This window comes from Heliconius melpomene, chromosome 6, assembly GCF_056956725.1.
Source record: "Heliconius melpomene rosina isolate 202511_hmr_F chromosome 6, ASM5695672v1, whole genome shotgun sequence".
Lineage (NCBI taxonomy): Eukaryota > Metazoa > Arthropoda > Insecta > Lepidoptera > Nymphalidae > Heliconius > Heliconius melpomene.
Window position 1 is genome coordinate 4,658,255 of NC_140394.1, and position 19,116 is coordinate 4,677,370.

Here is a 19,116-nt window from a genome sequence, read left to right on the forward strand (position 1 = left end):
TGACTCTCATGAATAATTTACGATAACAATGGCTGTCACGCTACATATTTACGTTTAGTGTTACGAAACACGACTTAATTGCCTTTTAATATTAGCTGCACGATGTATCCCGCATATAGCAGGATAGGCAGAGTGAGCCTAGTGTTAAGACACTGCGCCCCCTACTTTCCGCTGAATTCTAGAAGCATTGCTTTTCAAGTGGCGTAACTCAAGGTCGCGCTTTGCATCGACAATACAGCGAAGAAATGAAAATATTAAACATTTCTCGAGCGGGAATCGAACCCACCACCTGTCGCGCTTACAGTCACACGCTTTTGCCCCTGTTCTATAATTGGCATTTATTTAATATATCAAATCTAATAAAGTAACATATACTTGACAAAAGGATGAATATAATTTACTCGCGTACGGGACACCGGCGTGACCTTTACACCTGCGCCGTGAGTCATAACGGTTGGTTCAAGTTCAACAAATAAACGACTTGTTCAATAGAAGCCTTCCTGTTTATCCTTACAGGGACGAAAACGGGACGAAATCGGTCGTAACTGGTATGAAATGTACTTATACGATAGTGTTACATATAGCAATAGATATAAAGGGAAAAATCCTATGAAATATATAATAATTGTGATATGGGACCTTGTTTTATACTTCCGATGCAAGACACGTATCGAATTATAGCAATCATCGGATCATTTATTTCCACACGCATAAACTAATGAATCATATAGAAATAGATATAGTATTGACAATTGTTTTCGATAACGATAGCAGTTTCCCGCTTGCATCTAAACAAATACTATACAAATACTAATACTTTACGTATTTAATAGCAGAATAAGGAAAATTTCATTTTTTGTAATTGTCTTTGCTAAGTCTTGTTCACATCGGAATAGGCAGAGGGAACCTAATGTTAAGACACTACGTTCCTCACTTTCCGCCGAATTCTGAAGGTATTGCGTGTTGCGCTGCACGTTACCTCGACCCTAGAGGAAAAATAATAAAATATAAATATTTCATTTCCTCGAGTGGGGATTGAACCCCCAACCAGTGGCGTTTACAGTCACACACTCGTGGCCTGCGCTACGGTTGGCCTCTTTTCCAAGTGTCTAATAAAACACTGCATAATAAAGAAACACATTGATTTTCATAATCTGAATATTTATTACTTAGTAAGAAACATAGCAAGCATATAAAGGAAGTATATCTTAGATACTATTTCGAAGAAAACTAACAGCAAACGAGACAAGAAAAACACGGAACAAGCTACACTCTATAATCATATTTTTAGCAGCACGATAAGGTTTGCTGGAAATTTCCTTACTGTCATTTGCAAAATGGTAAACACATTGTAATCCATCATGAATGGTTGCCTTCAGTATATTCGCATACGTATATATCAGTTTACAATGTACGATAGAAAAAACAAAATAAAATAAAGGCATATAGCTAATGAAAAAAAATAATTAAAAAGAAATCAGATTCATGCTATATCCCGCACACAGGCTAGTGTTAAAACACTCCGTTCCTCACTTTCAGTTTAATTTTTGAGGCACTGTGTATTGAGAGGCGGAACTCACGGCTTCTGCCCTGATGCCAGAAGAGAGAAATAATAATTCATACCCTCGATTTGGGATCGAGCCCACCATCTGTGGCATTTCAATATAATATTTTTAATAGATTCATTTACAACCCACCACCAAAGCTCGTGGTCATACATAACCACAGTATATAACCAATATACTCGTATGTTATGGTCTCAAATCAACAAATAACGAAGAGAGAATAGAATAATATCTCTAGATATAATAAATAATTTATGAGTGCAGTCACGAGTAGCCTCTGCTTATACTCGTATTATTTTACATACGAGTACGCTGTCACAGTCATTGTATAGCATATTTAACCTTCGCCATAAAATTGCACGTAATGGTGATATTTCATGGCATCACTACTTTTTATCTTTATCATAATTTTTTTTAATAATAATTTAAGTAGCTGATGAGGTGTTTGTGAAGTTTATTTTTAAGAAATTGAATTCATTTTTAGTTAAAAAGGCAGAAATATTAAGTATGCAAAATAATAAAATATTTATTATATGTACTGAAATTATTCATTAAGCAAAGACATTTTCAGGGTGTGGGTTCGATTCCCACTCGATAAAATGAAATATTCAATATTTTCATATCTTCATTCTGGATTGGAGACAAAGTGCGGCGTTGAATTCCGCAACTCAACACGCACGCCTCTAGAATTCGGCGAAAAATGGAGAACGGAGTGTCTTGACAGAGGCCTTGGAAGCCTCTCACCCTCTGCCTACCCTGCGTTGTGTGGGATATAACGTGAAGCTGATTTTTTTTTAAATGTTTTCGCTTGAACCGTAAGGTTTTCCGTCAAATTAGGGAAGATACTCACGCAATGAATCAAGGTCGCCTATTTAATGGTTCGTGGGTGGCGTCGCTATTAAAAGCATTGTTTTTAGGGCGTGGAAATAGATTAGGGACAACAACATAAAAATAAAGTGTCTTTCATTTTCTTTTTAGGTTAAACTTATACCTGTATAATAGCCTAATTGTTTACATTTTGAATAAAACATACATATATAGTAGAAATGATGTAAAAAAATGTTCATTCTAACGAAATTACGCTACAACTTATGAAATATATAGGTAAAAAAAGCATAAATATATAGGTAATTGTTTCTATTTTATTTTAGACAGTAATGATAATGATAGTAAAAAATAAAAGGAAATGAGAAAAAATAAAAAGAACCTATATAAAACTTTTATCAGTTAAAAATAGAAACAACAAAGAAACAAAAATTACTGATAAACAAGTAACAACATCATCTTATCAGTTATCTCGTCAATCCGTGCACTGCCACAGACGAATAATTTGGAACAAACACCTGTGATAATATATAACCTTTGGTTATTATTTAAAAAATCTAATCAGCTTCACGCTGTATCCTGCACATAGCGGGGTAGGCAGAAGGAACCTAGTGTTCACTCCGTTCCTTACTTTTCGCTAATTCCGGATGCATTGGGTTGACTCCACGCTTTGCCTCGACAACAGAGCGAAGAAATGAAAATAAAAAAGTAAATGAATATTTAATTTCCTCGAATGGGGTTCGAACCCACAACCACTCGGCTTACAATCACACTTTGTGCCACTACGCCACAACTGGCCTATGTATTATTTAATCCAGTATTATCTTTACACCGGTGTATCGACAAGGTTGCCGCGCCGCTCTCAATCGCTCGCGATCGTAAACATTTAATTCGAACAAGGCTAGAGAAGTCTAAACAGTTTATAGCAAAAGCCTCTTTCGTCTGTGTCCAATAAGGAAAATCTGAATGGCGGCTGCAGTATAGCGTGAATGTTGTCGTTCATAGTTGATAACGCTAAAACCATTTTTCTAGTTAATAAAAAAATTCAACTACTATTTTTTTTCGTCCTTAGAACAGTAAAGATAAGAATGAAATAATTTGTTGACGGATGTCTACCTGCCTCTCAAAATAAGGAAAACGATAAAAAAAATACTATTATAATATTTTCCATACTTCCGCCTAATTTTGTACACTAAAAACATAATAGAAATAAGATATAAAATTTTGAACAATATATAAGTGACAATATTATTGCCCTTATTGACGCAACAGTTTTTACACTTTTCAAAGCGGAGATGAAATTACTTAACATTACTCCATAGGTTCCCTGTGCGGTTAAAGGTACATCGCGTTGTAAGATGAGGAGTTCTAAGCAGTTCCTTATATTATAAAATATAGGTATATATTGAATATTTAAACAGGTGTAATGTAACAATATTCTTATAGGTTAAAATATTTTACTTTATGAAACTTAATAGTACTCTCCGTAACATTCAAATACATCATAGTTCTCCCAGCAACACAACCATTAAATCATCTATGTTCTTCCAGCCGGTTAATAGTTTACCATATATATAAATAAAGTAAAAAAAGCGATAGTAAATTAAAATAGAAATATAAAATACACTCTTAGTCTGTTGTCATAACTCAATGTACTGGCTATTTTATTAGCATTCAACCTCGCCAGCACTAGCGCTACCACCTGCAATCAGATAGCTGCTCCATTCAGCTTCATTTATCTATCTATATTTTATGATCACGCGATAATTTCGTCTCAGTATTTTATTTACTAAAAACATTGTTATATTGAAACTTGCAAATTTTCTTTATTTGTTGTAGTACTTTTTAAAAAAATAATTCATTGCTTTGGCGCTTATCAGGAAATACTGGTTCGAATTGAAACAGAAAATAGTTTAGTTTATTAACGTAACCAACAGAACCTGTCAGAGCTACCTCGGGTTCTCAGTTAAAACACTAGTTAGTTCTCTCTGACCATGTTGGCAAAGCCGCAGATAAAAATGTCATTAATATTTTTTTTCAGCTTCACTAGAGCGAAGAAATGGAAATATAAATTTAAATAAATATTTCATTGCCTCGAGTGAGGATCGAACCCACAACCGTCGCGTTACAGTCACACCTATTTGCTCCTGGGCCGTCGTCCTCATTAATTGTAAACTTTAATTATTATTCATAATAAATAATAAAATATTTAAATACCTACCTACACATAATCGATTCATTTAAATAAGAGTTTGATTTATATATTAGCTAACGTTCGCCGCATACAAGCTCATGTTACTAAGTAATTAAATTATTCTTAAGTAAGTGATTTCTATTATTTAATAACACGTTTAAATATCACTTTTAGTTATAAAGTAAGTTATTCTATTGGTGATTCTTGTGGTAATTTTAATGAGTATCCAATTAAGGAAAGAAAGGCTAATCGCTTCTCAGCTGTGAAACAGTAGCAAACTGTAATATCTGTATTAAGAGGAACATAATGTCTATAGGAATTTAAATACGACAAAATTCATTTCATTCAATTCATTCATTTTTTTGTTTCAATAGCTCTGTAAAAATAAATATCTTTTTCACAGTTTAAAGAATTGCTGTATAGAAGGCTAGATAGAAGGAATCTTATATTCATTTTTATGACTTTTTTCATACTGTATCCCACATGTAGCAAAATAAGCAGAGGGAGCATAGTGTTAAGATAATCCGCTCCTCATTTTCCGCCAAATTCTGGGAGCGTAATGCGTGATGAGTGGAGAAACACAACTGGGGAAAGGTAGTGCCCTGATGGGAAAACGATACAGCGCTAAGTTAAAAAATCTGCTAAAACTGCTAAAACATATACATTTTTCATTTTAAAATAACTAACATGGCCTGATTGAATAATAAATCCCCGGCTATTTTATATAGTAAATTGGTCCATATCTTAAGATTATAAAAAAATATATTAAATAATTTTTAAATAGTTATACCTAATTATTAAGTATAGTAGTAATGTTATGTTAGTTTTAATTGTTTTTGTTGTATCAATAAACGATCTACATTTTACTTATATAATTATTGCATCGTTCCATTTAAAATAATAAATGTTACATATAAAATATCCTATATCTTATAAAACAAAGTCGCTTTTCGTGTCTGTCTGAACTTTCTAACTCTTCTTCTTCTAAACCACCCAACGGATTTTTATGCGGTTTTCACCATGAGGTCGAGTATTTCTCAGGGAAGGTTTATATATAGTTTATTATTTGTACATTCTTATGTAAATTAACATAAATACGATAAATGTGTATAAAGTCCTACCCGTTGAGACACTTTCGCGCATGCGCTGCTCTAATGGTAAGTACTATATGAAAATAATGTACTGGAGTATTGTTCCTCTTAATAAGATCTACAAAAAAATCCGCGACAGCATATTTTTATCTTTTAAGAATAACGTGTAGTGATCATATTTCTGTCTAAAAATAGTAATTTCAATATATTTTTTATTGTGAGGGATATTTTTCCATAATGGTATTAATCCTTATCCTTTAAAATACTTTATTAATTTTCTACGTTAAACTAAGATAAAATTTGCTTTTTACAATATTTCGAAATTGCGAATAGTTTTACAGAAATCGCATTTAATTGTTGACACATCCCGCCGTTGACACATCAGCTGTATGTTACTCAAGTTTTACTTATGCCTTACTCTCAGCATATAAATAAGTACATTAGTTACGTTGGCCATTTAATGTAGACCAAAACTGTCTTTTACTGTTTTTCATTTTAATAAGTACTTTAGAAGTTGTTACAATATCAAAAAAATCCTTGCTGCGAGTGGTAGAATGCTCGCCTGCCACGTGGGCGGCCCGGGTTCGATTCCCGGCCCATGCATTCTATTTAATTTTCCTCCCAGGCAGCCACGTCGTGCTTGCTTTTCATCAGGGACAGAATACCCCCTTCAGCATTAACCACAAGCTTGAAAAAAAAAAAACCCGGCTGCCTCTATAGCAACGAAGATTTTGAGTTGAATGTATTATTTAAGCGCGATATATTTGGTTTCACATTTTTTGTAGTAGTTATTAGTAGGTAGGTTTTTGTTTATAATTTCTTCCGTTTAAAAATAGTCATTTAACTATCTAAAAATAGTCATTTAAATATATTTTAATAAGTACTTGAAAAGATTAGTAGCACAGATTTAAAATTACGGTACCTACTAAAAAATCCTTGCTGCGTAAAACAATTGGAAAATCCTTATTGAAACTACAAAAATGCGGGTTGCATTAGGGTTTTATTAATTTTCACATTATCTTAAGTGCTTTGCAAACATACATTACATGAATAATCCAGTAGTAAAAGCGGGCGAAGCCGCAAGAGGGTCGCTAGTTTTAATAATAAAACATAGGTTTAAATTAACTTTAAATTCCTTAAAAGATTTTATTATACTTCATAGTAAACATAGAGACATAAATTTTTCGTAATATTACTAATTCCGCAACTACATACATACATAGTATATACATCGAGAATAATAATAAACATAGTAACATAGTTTAGGAATATGCAATATCTATTGCAGCATAGTTTTGCTTATTGATTGGCATCAGTTTCATAAATAGCACAGTAGGCAGAGGGAACCTAGTGTTAAGATATTCCGTTCCCCTCTTTCCACCAAATTCTGGCATTGCATGTTGAGTGGTACCCAAAGCCACGCTTTATTGACATAACTTTTAGGTATTATAATATTTTATATATTTGTGTGTGTAAAACATTATAAGATTCTAATTATTTATGTTATTAAATCCTCATTAAAAAAATGCTCAGCTTCATTTACTTACTTAAGATATATATACTTTGTAAGAGATTTATAGACTTTAAATAGCGACGCTTTGTTGTCCTTTAAGGATTCTGTTTTTTCCTTTCAAGGTACTCAACTCTAATAAGAAAAAGCAAGCATTAAAAAAATAGTGTACAAATTACTATGGAATAATTATTCTTACTTAAAGGAGTCTAATAATTGAAAGAAACTGCCGTACATTTAAAATTTTACTGATGGACCTACTACTATATCTGCCTCTAACTTGCGATTCTTTTATTACCTTTCTTTCAATCGACAATAATATAAAATTATGTGCATTTAAGAATATAAATAATTGAAAATGATATTTACATGCGACTAATAATAACATCAAACAGAACAGAATAAAATAATTCATCAGCTAAATTAAACAAAAACTTCGGCAAAACTCAACAATGAAACGCTACACAGAAAAAGAATAAATACAAATAATAGTTCCCACAAAATCTTACCGACTTCAACTGGAATAACATCTGTTGTCAGCTGGGCGGCAACTGACGCCTCATACGTGTCGACCTCCAGTTTTCTTTACCACTGAACTCACAGGGGCACTTGCATCACTCAGTTTGTCACTTGTTTTTTATAAAACGTCAAATAACAAAACAGTTTTTACCGGTTAATTTCCTCTTCCGACTATTTTAAAGTTTTTACCATTGCTTGTACTATCAAGTTATATATATGGTATTTTCGTATGTGTTATCTATTGAAATAAATAATTTTGTTTATATTTGTTCAATTATAAATATTATAATATATTTTTAAAATGATACCTTCTATTCAAATATTTAAGTGAATAATAATAATAATTAATATATTAATCTAGATATATATATGTAAGCTTAGATTGACCGACTGATAATTTACCTAAAAAAATTATAGATAACAATAAATAGTGGTAAGTCTTCGAATGCAACAACTCTACCATGTCGACCGCGTGACTTAACGTCACATGATGGCGTTTAACGAAAATGTGTGAAACCATTAAATGATTCTAGTCTTAGGTTCTAATTTATATTATTCTTCTTTAATATATTTTTATTATTATTTAGTTAATTATTAAAAGGTGTAACATTGGATTTTGTTTCGTCAGTTAACGCAATGAGCCGCAAACGCTTCAAGAGCATGTGACTGAATGAAAAAATCATTGTCAAGAAATTCATAAAAAAATGTTTGCTTCTACGCAGGTTTAAGTTTAGTAAACAGTATATGTATTTAGGAATATTTATGAATAATTTCGTATATATATTATATAGTATATGTAGATATATACGTATTTGTGACAAAAGATATACGAGTTTCTTACCCGCGCAAATTTTTCTATACAACGTTCTAATTGAATAGTTATTTCCGCTAATCTTTACACATTACAATTATATTGTACGGACATTATGAAAAACTTATACAACTTAACTTCACTTCACTTTAAATCTCCATAACAATGATCCCACAACAAAAACTGGAAATGTCGAGATTTTTGCATATATTAAAATATATGAATACGAATTAGTTAGCAAAACAAAACTGAACTCAAATTTCGGAAAAGGCGATCTGAAACGCGTTAATTTGCGAAAATTCGCGGATACCTCAAGTGTATTAGATTTAGATAAGGGTGTTTATCACTTTCTCTAGTACAATACCGTTAACGTTTCATTCTCGACCAGAGAAAAAGGTAGAGTAGACGATAAGATAAAAACGTATGTGATTGTCGAAATGAGGTACCTGGCAGGTACCGGCGCGCGTGCGACTACCGCGGCGCTCGTCACACGAATGCCGCCTTGCGCCTTGCGTCCCGGCCATTGTTTACAACGCTAATTACATTTTCATTTCGATCGAGTTTTGCCGGTGCCGGTTTGCTAAGACTACCGGAAAATCTAACTGATGTCTAATACGTCCCATATGACGAAGGCAATGGCGGCGTTGTTCGTGTAATGAATCATATCGAGTCGGCCTAAAATTTTACGACTGAAATAAATTCGTCTGTATAAAATATATCCTGCGAAAACAGCGTCATGCTGTAGATTTTTATTTAAGTATTTACTAAATATTATAAATAATTTATTAATTAAACTTTAAAGACATATTATTCCAATATTTTAGAGTGTATTCATAATTTAAGTTAGATTTTTTGCTATCTGAAATCTTTATCATTCTACGAAAATATACCATTAATTGAGATACCTATAGCGAATTCTCTATGAATATTTTATAAATCTGATTTTTTCTAGATAATATGAATGTATATCACATAAATTTAAATTAATCAATTATTTGTATAAAATAACAAAGAAACTGCTTTATATTTCAGTTTCAACATATATGGGGGTTAAGTTTATAAACAAAAGATTTTTATCTTTTACTTAATTTCTTTTCACATACATATATTAGGCTCATTTATTTGAATCTGACTAATGGTGGGAAAGTGACTCACTATATCAACACTCATTCGCTTTTAATAGTACTAGCGATTTAGTCGCAGGATGCAAAAAAAACAAGCTAAGACTGCATCTAAGTATTTATAACTTACGCAGCACTGAATCACTACACTATTGGTGGAATATTTAAATTATATTCTCTATATTTATTGATGTTCTTATTACATAAAGTAAACAGATTCAAGATTTATCTATACACTAGCGGACGCGCGCAGCTCCGCTTGCTTATTTTGGAGGTGAATTCTAATAAACCATAAAACATGTGTTCAATGAAATATTTTTAAGAGTCTAAATTTCTAATTTCATTTTAAACTCATCATTTTAAACTTTCAACCCCTTATTTGCACCCTTAGGGGGTGAATTCTAAAAAACCATGAAACACATGTTCAATTAAATACTTTTAGAAATCTAAATTTTAAATTTTATGAAAATCGGTGCCGATTTAATTTTTTTTCCATACAAACTTTCAACCCCTATTTCACCTCTTTAGGGCTAAAATTTTTCAAAATCCCTTCTTAGTGGATGTCCAGATTACGACAGTAAACATCTGTCCAAATTCCACGTTTCTACGTACAGCGGTTACGGCCGTGCGTACGTCTTACCTCAGTCAGTGAGGACAAGTCCTATTATATATATAGACAACAGGTTAAGCAGAGGTTTCCACCGAATTCTGATGGCATTGAGTGTTGAGTGGTGGAACTTAACGCCACAAGCAATGCTTCGAAAATTCGGCGGAAAGTGAACACGGGAGTGTCTTAGCACTAGCTTCTCCACTAGCACTAGCTGGTAGGCAAACTACCATGCTATATGGGAGATACAATGTGAGGATGAAAAAAAAAGTCATGAATATAATGTCTACAATGCTCATGCATAATGCTAATGCTAACATGATTTAAATGGCAAAACTCAAGTAAATCAGGTAAATAAATAAATTATAATGTGGGTTTTTTCTTCCTCTAAAAACTTCAGATGTTAAAATAATTCTGTATTCAGAGGCATAATGTTAAAGAACAATGAATACAACTAATTCATAAATGTTTAACATTAAAATTTACAATAAATACATACGTACGTAGTTAATGTATGGCCATGAATTAGTTTATCGGTGACTCCCCTTCAAATACATAAAATAAGTGTGCCAATGTTTTACTAATCGTATTTTAATTTTCCTTAAGGCTCATGTTTAATTTTAAATTAAATTATTTTACAATTAGATTATTTTTCAGCTTTAAGCTGTATCCCGCATATAGCAGGGTAGGCAGAGGGGGCCTTGTGTTAAAACAGCTGCTCCAAGCTTTCCGCCGAATTCTGGAGACATTGTAGATAATAGTTTACAAATAAATAAGAATATATATTATCTGTAGTGATTTGTTCAAATAATAAAAAATATCGAGAGCAAAAAAACTCACATTTTGGCATGGATTATGTATATAAGATGTTACGAATTAAAACCATTAAGGGATTTTTTTGTAGTTTTTCAGTGTCACTTAGTGTTTAGTTTTTCTTCTTCTCGGCGGCATCCACTCAGTCCAATAGGTCATATGTTTATACAGAAGGAAAGGGGAATACCGGACGGGGAAAATTTGTTATTTTCTTAGAAAGTTAGTACAATGTACTAACTTAAACTAAAATATAATATTGAGGCCATCGTGGTACAGAGTCTGACTACGATACTACGTGATATTTGTAGGTTCGATTCCCATTCGGCGAAATTAAATTACTTTTTCCGCCACTCCGATATCCCATGTATAGAAAATTAGGCGGAAAGTAAGCACTGCTAATCGTGAAGCAGTAAAACAATATAGTATATAAAAAATTATAAAAATATTAAAACGTCTAAAAATGTTTTAAAAATGAGATGTTAGAATATTTACTTAAAAAATCATTTATATAAAAAAAATCTTAAAAAATGTATATAGATATAACATTCAATTTACATAAAAAATATTATGGTATATATTTTTCCAAACTATTAATTTTAATATGAAAATGTAGAAATTGAGAAAAAGTTTAACTGATGCGCTCCAAGACGTCAATTTGCGGGCAAGGGATATTAAATCGAAATAATATTTTTTTTTACCATAAAAGATAATTTAGTTTTTTGTGCTTAGTAAAAAAATAACTAACATCGTTTATCTTATTTTTTAAAATATAAAGATAAAGGACATTGCATTAGTCTTGTTTATACAAAAACCACGTTATTTGAATTTTTAGTTTGGTTATGTCCACAATGGTTTCATTACAAATGCAAAATGATTTATTCTGGATATTCTCGGTATTGTCAGTCTGTTAGTTTATATTTTGCAAATCACAACATATTTTTTAGCTTCATGCTATCTCCCTCACTCAGCAGGGTAGACAGAGGGAACTTTACGTCTTAAGCACTCCGTTCTCCATTTTCCACCGAATTCTGGAGGCATTGCGTGTTGAGTTTCAGATTCAATGCCGCTCTTTCCCTCGACAACAGAACGAAAAAATATATATTGTTAGCATATTCATGTAAAAGTGGGTAGATTTAGGTGAAAAGGACAATAAGAGCAGTTGAATTGTGTCAAACGGGAACAGTTGCTTGTAGGCGGAAGCCATGATTGGAAGGTATCTAGTGTGTAGTGTTGTTATTGAGTGATACATGTCACTTATTGTATTTACGTGGAACCTCTGTCCGAGTACGTTAAAAACATATAGACGGTATGTATTTTTATAGTGTTTATTATTAAAAACGTTAACCGCTCCGTTTTCTAACAATATATAAAATAAATTAATTAAATATTTCATTTACTCGAATGGCAATCGAACCCACAACCTATCCCTCTTGCACTCACACTTTGTGCCTCTGCGCCACGGCTGGCCTCATATATAGTATAGACCTAGATAATATTCAACAAATATTATCATATAAGGGCAAACCAATATCAAGCTACTTCAGTTCAAAGACTTTATAATAGTCTAAGTGTTAAATCACGAATTTTCCTCAACGTTTGACGTGTAAAGCGCTAAATAGAGATTGACTATACATAATAATATATAATATGAACAATTCCAGTCACGCTTCACTATGTGTGATAATAAATTGATAACACGCGTAAAACGAATATAAATAATGTTAAATTATTTACTAATTTTGTCGCGCTCTGAAGCAAAGAGTTGTTTTCAGCTTGATGCTATATTCTGTACTAGCGGCCCGCTCGCGGTTTCACCCGCGTGAACTATGTTATTATTAATTTCTGTCTCCATGACTACGTCCTAGTGACGTCTATGCAAAATTTGAGACTCTTACGCATTTGTAGTAAAGAAGTTTCATACAAACTTTCAACCCCAAAAACATCCCCTTAGAAGTTGAATATTGCAAATTCCCGTCTTAGCGAGCACCTACGTCCTATAAATAACTCCTATGCAAAATTTGAGATTTCTAGCACATGTAGTTTCTGAGATTTCGTAATGAGTGAGTGACCTTTCGATTTTATATATATAGAAGATGTAGCAGGGTAGGCAAAAGGAGTCTAGTGTTAAGACACTCCACTCTCTACTTTCCGCTGGAGGTTCTGCGTTATGTCAATAAACTATTGAAGTGAAAGAATAATATTCTATCACTTCAATAGTTAATTAAAATGAAAGAGTTCATTTTCTTATAGATTTCTGTTTTTAATTGCAAAACTCAAAAAATATATAAACTTCTTTAATGAAATCTTCATTCTATTTTATTCACTTATTTATTATTCTTATTAAGAAAATAGTAATTTTATTTATGAACCAAAAGAAGAATTTAAATTATTTTTGAATTTGTTTAAAGTGGCTATTATGGTTGCAAATATTACTAACGGCACAAGTTTTCCTCTAACTATTGGACTAGGTCCCTATTTTTATGTAAAACAAACGCCAAATTACGTAATTTTAGACCTATGGGAGTTCTAATAAAGAATAGAAAAATGACTACTAACAAAATAGATATGTATATACTTACATTGTATTTAAAGTACTCATATGAAATGACATTGTAACGTACCTGCAAAAAAACAAAGAAATCATTATTATAAAAAAAAATATTGTTATACAACATCGTTAACTAGATACAATTTTCTTTTAAATCTTTCCAGGATTTTTTAAATTTCATAGCAAAATATATCCAAGCTTTTATTACAATCATAGCTGTATGTAACCAAATAATAAATTAAAGAATATTGTAATTTTTTATGACATCCCTATTCTTAATTTAACCTACATACGAGTACATTGATATCCCTTTAAGCCTTGTCATTGTCAATTTGCCAAACATCGTCATAGTTGCGTTCGGTCTAGTCTAAGTATTTTCATTTCACCGCTCTACTGACGAGGCAAAGAGCGGCTTTCTGATCCGCTATTAAATACACAATGCCTCCAGAATTCGACGGAAAGTTGGTAGCGGAGTGTCTTAACACTAAGCATCCTTCTGTTTACCCTAATATATGCAGCCTGAAGCTGAAAAGTAAATTAAAAAAAATTGTCAATAAGAAAATTTTCCTATAATCTAAAGGAAATCAAAACAATAGAATTATTAAGTGTTCTGAGAAATAATTAAAATCTGATATACTCGTATATGTATAAAAACTTTTGCGTATTTATATATTGGAAATAGGTTTAGATTAACTACCACAATGTCAATCTAATGTAACACCTTAATTACATCACAATTAAGCGAGTGCGTCTTATTTGTTTTCATTTCCAGGTAAAGAAGCAAGGTCATCTTACAATTACACGTTTATATTTAAAATATTGTTTTAATTTACTTTTTAACTTTAAACCATATCCCTCATGTAGCAGTGTAGGCATATGAAACCCAATATTAAGAGACTCCCACATTCTATAGAACATATAGAAATGAAAATATTAAGTAATTAATTCCTTGAGTGGGAATCAAACCAACAAACGTCATTTGTACAGTAACACATTTGTGCCACGACGGACGGGCAGAACGGCTCTGATAGAAGGATAGCCAGAGTAACGCTCTATTCTTCTTATTTTATCCTAATTGTGTAAAAAGTGGCAGATTTCTACGCCGAGTTTATTCTTAACTAAGCAGGGTAATGAAAATTTAAATATATCCATTTCTTCTTCAATTAACCGTACTGCCAATCTAATAAGTAAACATAAAGTTTGACTCTTTTTTAGTAAACTATAATTTAACATTAAAAATTGTGTTTAATTAATTTTAATTTTCTGCTAATTTTCCTTGTTAATTAAATTAGTAGTTTTTAAAAATTCTTTATAAGTTCTATATTATTCTATATTACCATATTTTAGATCTAATCTTAATATTTAAGATAACATTATTTATATTCCAGAATATAAAAAAGTCGATAAAACGTGACAAGTTCTTAAACTAGTTTTTAGCATCAAGTTTATCTTCGAATATACTTTCAAATTAAGATATCAGGTATTTGGAAAAATATTTACTTATTAAATTATATACGTTTTTGTAATAAAAAGATCGTGATTCACATTTCTTTTAATTTATTTTAGCGAAGACCTGCAAAATATAATAATATTCGTATGTTAACGAAACACCCACGTACTGTATATTTTTATATGCTGTTTATGTTATGTTTAAGTCAATATTTAAGTTCTTATATATTTTTTTATATAAAAACATAAATGGTGAAAAAAACTTTTCTAGAGAAATGCTAATAAAGGTTATATACAGCACATCCTCGTGAATATATAGAATTTAAAAGTATTATTTAATATTTATCTTAGATATTTTGTAAATATATATTCTAAGGCCTTGAACTTTAACAAAACCAGAAACTTCTTAATACGCAAAGATGAGCGGCTAAGAAATTAATGAATAAATCATTTGTTTTAAAGTGTACTTAAGAAATTGAAGAACTCTATTTTAGTTTTTATGCTATAATCAAAAATCTAAAATTAAAAATAGTTAATCACCTCCACCCTGTAACTTGCACACAGCAAAGTAGGCAGAGGGAACCTAGTGTTAAGACACTCCGTTCCCCATTTTCCACCGAATTCTGGAGGCATTCAGTGGCGGAATTCAACGCCGCCCTTTGCCTCGACACCAGAGCAAAGAAATGAAAATATAAATTTAAATAAATATTTAATTTCGTCGACTGGGGATCGAACCCAGAACCAGTCGATGTGCCTCTGCGCCATGACTGGCCTCAAATACTTTATACAAATAAACTAGGATATCTATATTTTTTCATGAATATTCTGATATTCATTACGTAGTTTTCCTCTTGCAAATATTGCGGTTTCATAATATTTTTTTCCTGTCCTCAGTGTGGCCATAAAACATGCTGTCATAGTTTACCAATAATAATTTTATATCAGATATATTCACTTCTTTACTTATTACGGTTGGTAATTTTTTTATAATATATAGGTTATATTATCTTTTCTTAAAGATATCAAATTACAATATGATGATAAAATTGCACAACTCATATAGTCATATTATTACGCAACGCTGTAATAATGGAAAAGGAGGTATATATATTTATTAAGTTTATGTGTTGAGATTAACTATAATATGTATGTTTACACCACCCACTCTACATTATCATATAAATTTCCTAACCCAAAGATTGTCTGGAAAAAATCGCTGATAAAGAAATCGCAATATGACTGCCTTTTGTGCGTCAATTATATTTATTCTTCTTTTTTTTCTTGTGCACAATAAAGTGTGAATAAATATATAGCGGTTTGTAAAATTCAATGCTATTTAATATTGTTCAATCTATTTTATATATCTTTAATCATCTTCACGCTCGCACACAGCAGGGTAGGCAGAGGGAACCTAATGTTAAGACACTCCGTACCTCACTTTCTGCCGAATTGTGGAGGCACTGCGTGTTAAGTGGCAAAACTTAACGCCGTGCTTTGCCTCGTTAATAACAAAAAGACAAAATGAAAATATTAAATAATTCATTTTCTCGAGTATAAATCGAAAGTACAACCTGTTACGTTTACAATCACACGATTCCCCTGCGCCACGACCTCTTTTTAAATATTTGGTTCTTATACGAGTATTATAATTCTAATCAAATCGTACCGCAAGTTTTATATGAGACGTTAGCACGCTAGTTTAGGGGACATAATAAGTATACCTTGATTTATAGTTACGCCTTTGATTTCTAAGCCTAGGTCGCGCTTCATTTCCGGTAGAAATTCTCATTAGCAAACCAGCATCCACTCTTTTCTGGTATCAAAGTCATAATTAGCTTACAACAATAATATATAATAAGGCCGTCTTTGCACAGCGGTACAAGAGTGTGACTGTAACACGACGGTTATGGGCTCGAATCCCACTCGAAGAAGGGAAATATTTATTACATATACATATTACATATATATTTCCATTTCTTCGCTCCGGTGTTGAAATGTAATGCCTCCAGAACTCGGCAGAAAGTGGGGAACGGTGGGGGTACACTTTGTGTCCCCGGGCCACGACTGGCGTCACTGCTTATTTAATTAAATAAATGGAATAATGGCATATAATAACAAACACATTTTATAATGACAGTACAATATTATATGCTTAGGAAGTTGTTACTATAATAACTTCATTGCAATCTTACAAATAACTGGTGCAATTTTACATTAAATATTCCGATACTAGTGAAAACTTCTAACATTTTTAAAGTGTTTTTCCACACTTAGGAATGAAATATATTTATTTTACGATACGTATAAAATATATTTTTTAATAAAACTATATTTTGAACGTTGATCTTGAGAGGCGCGGGTTCATATCTCGCTACGTTATTTTTTTTATAACTTTTCTAAAATAAGTATAACGGAATACTGTTTACTCGTATATACTTAACCTTGTTTAAGACCAGCGGATAGATTTCTACAATATTTATATTTAAAAAATATAAATCTTTTTCAGGCTCTAATAGACAGATGTCTTGCGCTTATGTAGAACGATACTCGTATGTCAATATTTTCTCTTAGTTTTTTTTCAATTATAATTTTTAAGATTTTTTAAACATCTTTAAAACAATGCTGAAATTGTCTTAATAAAAGCTATAATTGAATATAAAAAATAATTATGGTCTTATCTTGTGCAATATTAATTCTATCATAATAAGAACAGTCATGTAGAATGTGAATTTTACTTTATCTACATATATTAGTTGATTGTGGTCAATATGAATAAAAACACAAGGTAAATTGTAAAACTTGGAAGTCCTATAAAATATCATCATCAGCACCCAAACGTGACTATTTGGTATATTGGAAAATACGCTAAGGCTTGCTCACTTCATTTTCCAAACCACATTGAAACATACACAGATGGTCGTATTTCATATGTTAGTTGGTAAATATCTGTTAAGGCGAGTCAGGCACAGGCACAAGCGAGTGACGGTAAATTCTACTGATTGTGAGTTCGATTCCCACTCGAGGAAATGAAATCTTTACCTAATATTTTTATTTCTTCGCTCTAATATCGAGACCACTCTCCTGTCAACATGCAATCCCTCCAGAATTCCGCGGCATGTTAGGATCAGAGTGAATTAACACTCCACTCCCTCTGCCTATCCTGCTAGATGCGGGATACAGCGTGAAACTAAATAATCTGTGTCATAAACAATATCCCCGCTTCAATTCATGACTCGCGTCGGTCACAGCTCAGTAGTTACGTACATACATACACGAACACGCAGTTTATTATATATGCAACATCAATTATGATAATAACTGTTATATCAATACTATAATGTGGATGAGTTAAATGAATTCCATTAATATTCAATAACAAATGGAAAAAACATAGCATTGACTTTGATTGTCAATTGATTATAAAAAATATGATAATAATTTATTTTTTTAAAAAAAGTCTATAATGTTTCTAGTTTTAAAGTTGTAAAATTTACATATTCCTATAATATTATTTCTTCAAGCATCTCTTGCATTTTTAAAATAATGCCCCATTAAACTTATTATTATTACATAATGATAAGTCACTCCTTTCTCTATTCTTTGCTCATGTTACGATGATTACTTTATGCTCTTTACATATCTTCAAAATGACGTCATCTTCTTGTATTAAAAAAGATAGTATACTAATTAAGAATTAAAATTTAATATGCCTATAAATTGTCATATAAAGTGTTATCATTAAACTATTTATATTCAAATATAAAAGTAAATAACATTGAATATCCACTCGATATAATTTTAATTAACTTTTTATACATAACCTTCCTTAAATATATACTTTTATCTACCATTTACAAAATAAAATTGTACAATTTTTTATAAAAATATTTTATTTTACTATCAAAATTAGATTTAAAAAATCTCAAAAATTTAATGTCAATACAACTCTATGGTAAGATTATATTTAGATTCCCTCTAAAACATATTATAATAATAGAACAACATTTTAACTTATATTTAGGTCTAATTGATTTTATATATTTTTTATTTCATATATATTTAC

The 19,116-nt window shown here is 31.3% G+C and overlaps 1 protein-coding gene across 4 annotated transcripts in view; it reads right to left on the bottom strand.

Annotated features, from left to right (window-relative positions):
• The window catches only part of LOC146538158 (uncharacterized), a 131,403-nt gene that overhangs the window by 82,150 nt on the left and 30,137 nt on the right, over nt 1-19,116 (bottom strand). Inside the window, exons 1-2 of one of the 4 annotated variants that reach the window (XM_085187497.1) lie at nt 8,880-9,017; nt 7,695-7,942 (exon numbers count right to left, since the gene is read on the bottom strand). The exons of 2 other annotated variants lie outside the window; for them this stretch is intronic. The gene's annotated coding sequence lies outside the window, so the exon portion shown is untranslated. Of the gene's footprint in view, nt 1-7,694; nt 7,943-8,545; nt 9,018-19,116 lie in introns of those variants that run through there. One more of the 4 variants, XM_085187496.1, reaches the window with a different exon arrangement.